We start from the raw sequence: 9,837 nt of genomic DNA, 5'->3' as shown, positions 1-9,837 counted from the left end.
AACCTCAAATATTCTCACCTAACCCCAACTTTGTGAACCTGTAATAGTGGTCAATTTTTGACCGATTTTTGAAATCATATATCAGTTTATCCATAGCAAATTGACTTTCAGTTGGCATTAAACCTCAAAAAGTAAAATTTTCATCCTTTTCTGAGAAAATCACGATTTAGTAAAAATTATGTTTTTTACAAGGAAATCCCTAAAACCTCAAATATTCTCACCTAACCCCAACTTTGTGAACCTGTATAGTGTCAATTTTTGACCGATTTTTGAAATTCATATATCAGTTTATCCATCAGCAAATGACTTTCAGTTGGCATTAAAACCTCAAAAAGTAAAATTTTCATCTTTTCTGAGAAAATCACGATTTAGTAAAAATTATGTTTTTTACAAGAAAATCCCTAAAACCTCAAATATTCTCACCTAACCCCAACTTTGTGACCTGTAATAGTGTCAATTTTTGACCGATTTTTGAAATTCATATATCAGTTTATCCATCAGCAAATTGACTTTCAGTTGGCATTAAAACCTCAAAAAGTAAAATTTTCATCTTTTCTGAGAAAATCACGATTTAGTAAAAATTATGTTTTTTACATAGAAATCCCTAAAACCTCAAATATTCTCACCTAACCCCAACTTTGTGATCCTGTAATAGTGTCAATTTTTGACCGATTTTTGAAATTCATATATCAGTTTATCCATCAGCAAATAGACTTTCAGTTGGCATTAAACCTCAAAAAGTAAATTTTCATCTTTTCTGAGAAAATCAGATTTAGTAAAATTATGTTTTTTTACATAGAAATCCCTAAAACCTCAAATATTCTCACCTAACCCCAACTTTGTGATCCTGTAATAGTGTCAATTTTTGACCGATTTTTGAAATTCATATATCAGTTATCCATCAGCAAATAGACTTTCAGTTGGCATTAAAACCTCAAAAAGTAAAATTTTCATCTTTTCTGAGAAAAATCACGATTTAGTAAAAATTATGTTTTTTTACATAGAAATCCTAAAACCTCAAATTTCTCACCTAACCCCAACTTTGTGATCCTGTAAAAGTGTCAATTTTTGACCGATTTTTGAATTCATATATCAGTTATCCATCAGCAAATGACTTTCAGTTGGCATTAAAACCTCAAAAGTAAAATTTTCATCTTTTCTGAGAAAATCACGATTAAGTAAAAATTATGTTTTTTACATAGGAAATCCCTAAACCTCAAATATTCTCACCTAACCCCAACTTTGTGAACCGTATAGTGTCAATTTTTGACCGATTTTTGAATTCATATATCAGTTTATCCATCAGCAAATTGACTTTCAGTTGGCATTAAAACCCAAAAAGTAAATTTTCATCTTTTCTGAGAAAATCACGATTTAGTAAAATTATGTTTTTTACAAGAAAATCCCTAAAACCTCAATATTCTCACCTAACCCCAACTTTGTGAACCTGTAATAGTTCAATTTTTGACCGATTTTTGAAATTCATATATCAGTTTATCCATCAGCAAATGACTTCAGTTGGCATTAAACCTCAAAAAGTAAATTTTCATCTTTCTGAGAAAATCACATTTAGTAAAAATTATGTTTTTTACAAGGAAAATCCCTAAAACCTCAAATATTCTCACCTAACCCAACTTTGTGACCTGTAATAGTGTCAATTTTGACCGATTTTTGAAATTCATATATCAGTTTATCCATCAGCAAATGACTTTCAGTTGGCATTAAACCTCAAAAGTAAATTTTCATCTTTTCTGAGAAAATCACGATTAGTAAAATTATGTTTCTTTACAAGGAAAATCCCTAAAACCTCAAATATTCTCACCTAACCCCAACTTTGTGACCTGTAATAGTGTCAATTTTTGACCGATTTTTGAAATTCATATATCAGTTTATCCATCAGCAAATGACTTTCAGTTGGCATTAAACCTCAAAAAGTAAAATTTTCATCTTTCTGAGAAAATCACATTAGTAAAAATTATGTTTTTTACAAGGAAAATCCTAAAACCTCAAATATTTCACCTAACCCAACTTTGTGAACCTGTAATAGTTCAATTTTGACCGATTTTGAAATTCATATATCAGTTATCCATCAACAAATAGACTTCAGTTGCATTAAAACCTCAAAAGTAAAATTTTCATCTTTTCTGAGAAAATCACGATTAGTAAAATTAGTTTTTTACAAGAAAATCCTAAAACCTCAAATATTCTCACCTAACCCCAACTTTGTGAACCGTAATAGTGCAATTTTTGACCGATTTTTGAAATTCATATATCAGTTTATCCATCAGCAAATTGACTTTCAGTTGGCATTAAAACCTCAAAAAGTAAAATTTTCATCTTTTCTGAGAAAATCACGATTTAGTAAAAATTATGTTTTTTTACAACGAAAATCCCTAAAACCTCAAATATTCTCACCTAACCCCAACTTTGTGAACCTGTAATAGTCTCAATATTTGACCGATTTTTGAAATTCATATATCAGTTTATCCATCAGCAAATAGACTTTCAGTTGGCATTAATACCTCAAAAAGTAAAATTTTCATCTTTCTGAGAAAATCACATTTAGTAAAAATTATGTTTTTTTACAAGGAAAATCCTAAAACCTCAAATATTCTCACCTAACCCAACTTTGTGAACCTGTAATAGTCTCAATTTTTGACCGATTTTGAAATTCATATATCAGTTTATCGATCAACAAATAGACTTTCAGTTGGCATTAAAACCTCAAAAGTAAAATTTTCATCTTTTCTGAGAAAATCACGATTAGTAAAAATTATGTTTTTTACATAGGAAAATCCCTAAAACTCAAATATTCTCACCTAACCCCAACTTTGTGATCCTGTAATAGTGTCAATTTTTGACCGATTTTTGATATTCATATATCAGTTTATCCATCAGCAAATAGACTTTCGGTTGGCATTAAAACCTCAAAAAGTAAAATTTTCATCTTTTCTGAGAAAATCATGATTTAGTAAAAATTATGTTTTTTTACATAGAAAATCCCTAAAACCTCAAATATTGTCACCTAACCCCAACTTTGTGATCCTGTAATAGTGTCAATTTTTGACCGATTTTTGAAATTCATATATCAGTTTATCCATCAGCAAATAGACTTTCGTTGGCATTAAAACCTCAAAAAGTAAAATTTTCATCTTTCTGAGAAAATCATGATTTAGTAAAAATTATGTTTTTTACATAGAAAATCCCTAAAACCTCAATATTCTCACCTAACCCCAACTTTGTGATCCTGTAAAGTGTCAATTTTTGACCGATTTTTGAAATTCATATATCAGTTTATCCATCAGCAAATAGACTTTCGGTTGGCATTAAAACCTCAAAAGTAAAATTTTCATCTTTTCTGAGAAAATCACGATTTAGTAAAAATTATGTTTTTTACAAGGAAAATCCCTAAAACCTCAAATATTCTCACCTAACCCCAACTTTGTGAACCGGTAATAGTGACAATTTTGACCGATTTTTGAATTCATATATCAGTTTATCCATCAGCAAATTGACTTTCAGTTGGCATTAAAACCTCAAAAAGTAAAATTTTCATCTTTCTGAGAAAATCACCATTTAGTAAAATTATGTTTCTTTACAAGGAAAATCCCTAAAACCTCAAATATTCTCACCTAACCCCAACTTTGTGAACCTGTAATAGTCTCAATTTTTGACCGATTTTTGAAATTCATATATCAGTTTATCCATCAACAAATAGACTTTCAGTTGGCATTAAAACCTCAAAAAGTAAAATTATCATCTTTTCTGAGAAAATCACGATTAGTAAAAATTAAGTTTCTTTACAAGGAAAATCCCTAAAACCTCAAATATTCTCACCTAACCCAACTTTGTGAACCTGTAATAGTCTCAATTTTTGACCGATTTTTGAAATTCATATATCAGTTTATCCATCAGCAAATTGACTTTCGGTTGGCATTAAAACCTCAAAAAGTAAAATTTTCATATTTTCTGAGAAAATCACGATTTAGTAAAAATTATGTTTTTTTACAAGAAAATCCCTAAAACCTCAAATATTCTCACCTAACCCCAACTTTGTGAACCGTAATAGTGCAATTTTGACCGATTTTTGAAATTCATATATCAGTTTATCCATCAGCAAATTGACTTTCAGTTGGCATTAAAACCTCAAAAAGTAAAATTTTCATCTTTTCTGAGAAAATCACGATTTAGTAAAAATTATGTTTTTTTACAAGGAAAATCCCTAAAACCTCAAATATTCTCACCTAACCCCAACTTTGTGAACCTGTAATAGTGTCAATTTTCGACCGATTTTTGAAATTCATATATCAGTTTATCCATCAGCAAATAGACTTTCAGTTGGCATTAATCCTCAAAAGTAAAATTTTCATCTTTTCTGAGAAAATCACGATTTAGTAAAAATTATGTTTTTTACAAGGAAAATCCCTAAAACCTCAAATATTCTCACCTAACCCAACTTTGTGAGACTGTAATAGTGTCAATTTTCGACCGATTTTTGAAATTCATATATCAGTTTATCCATCAGCAATAGACTTTCAGTTGGCATTAAAACCTCAAAAAGTAAAATTTTCATCTTTTCTGAGAAAATCACGATTAAGTAAAAATTATGTTATTTTACAAGGAAAATCCCTAAAACCTCAAATATTCTCACCTAACCCCAACTTTGTGAACCGGTAATAGTGACAATTTTTGACCGATTTTTGAAATTCATATATCAGTTTATCCATCAGCAAATTGACTTTCAGTTGGCATTAAAACCTCAAAAAGTAAAATTTTCATCTTTTCTGAGAAAATCACGATTTAGTAAAAATTATGTTTTTTTACAAGGAAAATCCCTAAAACCTCAAATATTCTCACCTAACCCCAACTTTGTGAGCCTGTAATAGTGTCAATTTTCGACCGATTTTTGAAATTCATATATCAGTTTATCCATCAGCAAATAGACTTTCAGTTGGCATTAATACCTCAAAAAGTAAAATTTTCATCTTTTCTGAGGAAATCACGATTTAGTAAAAATTATGTTTTTTTACAAGGAAAATCCCTAAAACCTCAAATATTCTCACCTAACCCCAACTTTGTGAGACTGTAATAGTGTCAATTTTCGACCGATTTTTGAAATTCATATATCAGTTTATCCATCAGCAAATTGACTTTCAGTTGGCATTAAAACCTCAAAAAGTAAAATTTTCATCTTTCCTGAGAAAATCACCATTTAGTAAAAATTATGTTTCTTTACAAGGAAAATCCCTAAAACCTCAAATATTCTCACCTAACCCCAACTTTGTGAACCTGTAATAGTCTCAATTTTTGACCGATTTTTGAAATTCATATATCAGTTTATCCATCAACAAATAGACTTTCAGTTGGCATTAAAACCTCAAAAAGTAAAATTATCATCTTTTCTGAGAAAATCACGACTTAGTAAAAATTAAGTTTCTTTACAAGGAAAATCCCTAAAACCTCAAATATTCTCACCTAACCCCAACTTTGTGAACCTGTAATAGTCTCAATTTTTGACCGATTTTTGAAATTCATATATCAGTTTATCCATCAGCAAATTGACTTTCGGTTGGCATTAAAACCTCAAAAAGTAAAATTTTCATATTTTCTGAGAAAATCACGATTAAGTAAAAATTATGTTATTTTACAAGGAAAATCCCTAAAACCTCAAATATTCTCACCTAACCCCAACTTTGTGAACCGGTAATAGTGACAATTTTTGACCGATTTTTGAAATTCATATATCAGTTTATCCATCAGCAAATTGACTTTCAGTTGGCATTAAAACCTCAAAAAGTAAAATTTTCATCTTTTCTGAGAAAATCACGATTTAGTAAAATTATGTTTTTTACAAGGAAAATCCCTAAAACCTCAAATATTCTCACCTAACCCCAACTTTGTGAGCCTGTAATAGTGTCAATTTTCGACCGATTTTTGAAATTCATATATCAGTTTATCCATCAGCAAATAGACTTTCAGTTGGCATTAATTCCTCAAAAAGTAAAATTTTCATCTTTTCTGAGAAAATCACGATTTAGTAAAAATTATGTTTTTTACAAGGAAAATCCCTAAAACCTCAAATATTCTCACCTAACCCCAACTTTGTGAGACTGTAATAGTGTCAATTTTCGACCGATTTTTGAAATTCATATATCAGTTTATCCATCAGCAAATAGACTTTCAGTTGGCATTAAAACCTCAAAAAGTAAAATTTTCATCTTTTCTGAGAAAATCACGATTAAGTAAAAATTATGTTATTTTACAAGGAAAATCCCTAAAACCTCAAATATTCTCACCTAACCCCAACTTTGTGAACCGTAATAGTGCAATTTTTGACCGATTTTTGAAATTCATATATCAGTTTATCCATCAGCAAATTGACTTTCAGTTGGCATTAAAACCTCAAAAAGTAAAATTTTCATCTTTTCTGAGAAAATCACGATTTAGTAAAAATTATGTTTTTTTACAAGGAAAATCCCTAAAACCTCAAATATTCTCACCTAACCCCAACTTTGTGAGCCTGTAATAGTGTCAATTTTCGACCGATTTTTGAAATTCATATATCAGTTTATCCATCAGCAAATAGACTTTCAGTTGGCATTAATACCTCAAAAAGTAAAATTTTCATCTTTTCTGAGGAAATCACGATTTAGTAAAAATTATGTTTTTTTACAAGGAAAATCCCTAAAACCTCAAATATTCTCACCTAACCCCAACTTTGTGAGACTGTAATAGTGTCAATTTTCGACCGATTTTTGAAATTCATATATCAGTTTATCCATCAGCAAATAGACTTTCAGTTGGCATTAATACCTCAAAAAGTAAAATTTTCATCTTTTCTGAGGAAATTACGATTTAGTAAAAATTATGTTTTTTTACAAGGAAAATCCCTAAAACCTCAAATATTCTCACCTAACCCCAACTTTGTGAGCCTGTAATAGTGACAATTTTTGACCGATTTTTGAAATTCATATTTCAGTTTATCCATCAGCAAATTGACTTTCGGTTGGCATTAAAACCTCAAAAAGTAAAATTTTCATCTTTTCTGAGAAAATCACGATTTAGTAAAAATTATGTTTTTTTACAAGGAAAATCCCTAAAACCTCAAATATTCTCACCTAACCCCAACTTTGTGAACCTGTAATAGTCTCAATTTTTGACCGATTTTTGAAATTCATATTTCAGTTTATCCATCAGCAAATTGACTTTCGGTTGGCATTAAAACCTCAAAAAGTAAAATTTTCATCTTTTCTGAGAAAATCACGATTTAGTAAAAATTATGTTTTTTTACAAGGAAAATCCCTAAAACTTCAAATATTCTCACCTAACCCCAACTTTGTGAACCTGTAATAGTCTCAATTTTTGATCGATTTTTGAAATTCATATTTCAGTTTATCCATCAGCAAATTGACTTTCGGTTGGCATTAAAACCTCAAAAAGTAAAATTTTCATCTTTTCTGAGAAAATCCTGATTTAGTAAAATTATGTTTTTTACATAGAAAATCCCTAAAACCTCAAATATTCTCACCTAACCCCAACTTTGTGAACTTGTAATAGTGTAAATTTTGACCGATTTTTGAAATTCATATATCAGTTTATCCATCAGCAAATAGACTTTCAGTTGGCATTAAAACCTCAAAAAGTAAAATTTTCATCTTTTCTGAGAAAATCACGATTAAGTAAAAATTATGTTATTTTACAAGGAAAATCCCTAAAACCTCAAATATTCTCACCTAACCCCAACTTTGTGAACCGGTAATAGTGTCAATTTTCGACCGATTTTTGAAATTCATATATCAGTTTATCCATCAGCAAATAGACTTTCAGTTGGCATTAAAACCTCAAAAAGTAAAATTTTCATCTTTTCTGAGAAAATCACGATTTAGTAAAAATTATGTTTTTTTACATAGAAAATCCCTAAAACCTCAAATATTCTCACCTAACCCCAACTTTGTGAACTTGTAATAGTGTAAATTTTTGACCGATTTTTGAAATTCATATATCAGTTTATCCATCAGCAAATTGACTTTCAGTTGGCATTAAAACCTCAAAAAGTAAAATTTTCATCTTTTCTGAGAAAATCACGATTAAGTAAAAATTATGTTATTTTACAAGGAAAATCCCTAAAACCTCAAATATTCTCACCTAACCCCAACTTTGTGAACCGGTAATAGTGACAATTTTTGACCGATTTTTGAAATTCATATATCAGTTTATCCATCAGCAAATTGACTTTCAGTTGGCATTAAAACCTCAAAAAGTAAAATTATCATCTTTTCTGAGAAAATCACGATTTAGTAAAAATTATGTTTTTTTACAAGGAAAATCCCTAAAACCTCAAATATTCTCACCTAACCCCAACTTTGTGAGCCTGTAATAGTGTCAATTTTCGACCGATTTTTGAAATTCATATATCAGTTTATCCATCAGCAATAGACTTTCAGTTGGCATTAATACCTCAAAAAGTAAAATTTTCATCTTTCCTGAGAAAATCACGACTTAGTAAAAATTATGTTTTTTACAAGGAAAATCCCTAAAACCTCAAATATTCTCACCTAACCCCAACTTTGTGAGCCTGTAATAGTGTCAATTTTCGACCGATTTTTGAAATTCATATATCAGTTTATCCATCAGCAAATAGACTTTCAGTTGGCATTAATACCTCAAAAAGTAAAATTATCATCTTTTCTGAGAAAATCACGATTTAGTAAAAATTATGTTTTTTTACAAGGAAAATCCCTAAAACCTCAAATATTCTCACCCCAACTTTGTGAACCTGTAATAGTGTCAATTTTTGACCGATTTTTGAAATTCATATATCAGTTTATCCATCAGCAAATTGACTTTCAGTTGGCATTAAAACCTCAAAAAGTAAAATTATCATCTTTTCTGAGAAAATCACGATTTAGTAAAAATTATGTTTTTTTGCAAGGAAAATCCCTAAAACCTCAAATATTCTCACCTAACCCCAACTTTGTGAACCTGTAATAGTCGCAATTTTTGACCGATTTTTGAAATTCATATATCAGTTTATCCATCAACAAATAGACTTTCAGTTGGCATTAATACCTCAAAAAGTAAAATTTTCATCTTTTCTGAGAAAATCACGACTTAGTAAAAATTATGTTTCTTTACAAGGAAAATCCCTAAAACCTCAAATATTCTCACCTAACCCCAACTTTGTGAACCTGTAATAGTCTCAATTTTTGACCGATTTTTGAAATTCATATATCAGTTTATCCATCAGCAAATTGACTTTCGGTTGGCATTAAAACCTCAAAAAGTAAAATTTTCATATTTTCTGAAAAAATCCTGATTTAGTAAAAATTATGTTTTTTACAAGTAAAATCCCTAAAACCTCAAATATTCTCACCTAACCCCAACTTTGTGAACTTGTAATAGTGTAAATTTTTGACCGATTTTTGAAATTCATATATCAGTTTATCCATCAGCAAATAGACTTTCAGTTGGCATTAAAACCTCAAAAAGTAAAATTTTCATCTTTTCTGAGAAAATCACGATTAAGTAAAAATTATGTTATTTTACAAGGAAAATCCCTAAAACCTCAAATATTCTCACCTAACCCCAACTTTGTGAACCGGTAATAGTGACAATTTTTGACCGATTTTTGAAATTCATATATCAGTTTATCCATCAGCAAATTGACTTTCAGTTGGCATTAAAACCTCAAAAAGTAAAATTATCATCTTTTCTGAGAAAATCACGATTTAGTAAAAATTATGTTTTTTTACAAGGAAAATCCCTAAAACCTCAAATATTCTCACCTAACCCCAACTTTGTGAGTCTGTAATAGTGTCAATTTTCGACCGATTTTTG

Source organism: Drosophila willistoni, unplaced genomic scaffold (assembly GCF_018902025.1).
Source record: "Drosophila willistoni isolate 14030-0811.24 unplaced genomic scaffold, UCI_dwil_1.1 Seg481, whole genome shotgun sequence".
Taxonomy (NCBI): domain Eukaryota; kingdom Metazoa; phylum Arthropoda; class Insecta; order Diptera; family Drosophilidae; genus Drosophila; species Drosophila willistoni.
Note: the sequence above shows the minus strand (reverse complement) of the source record.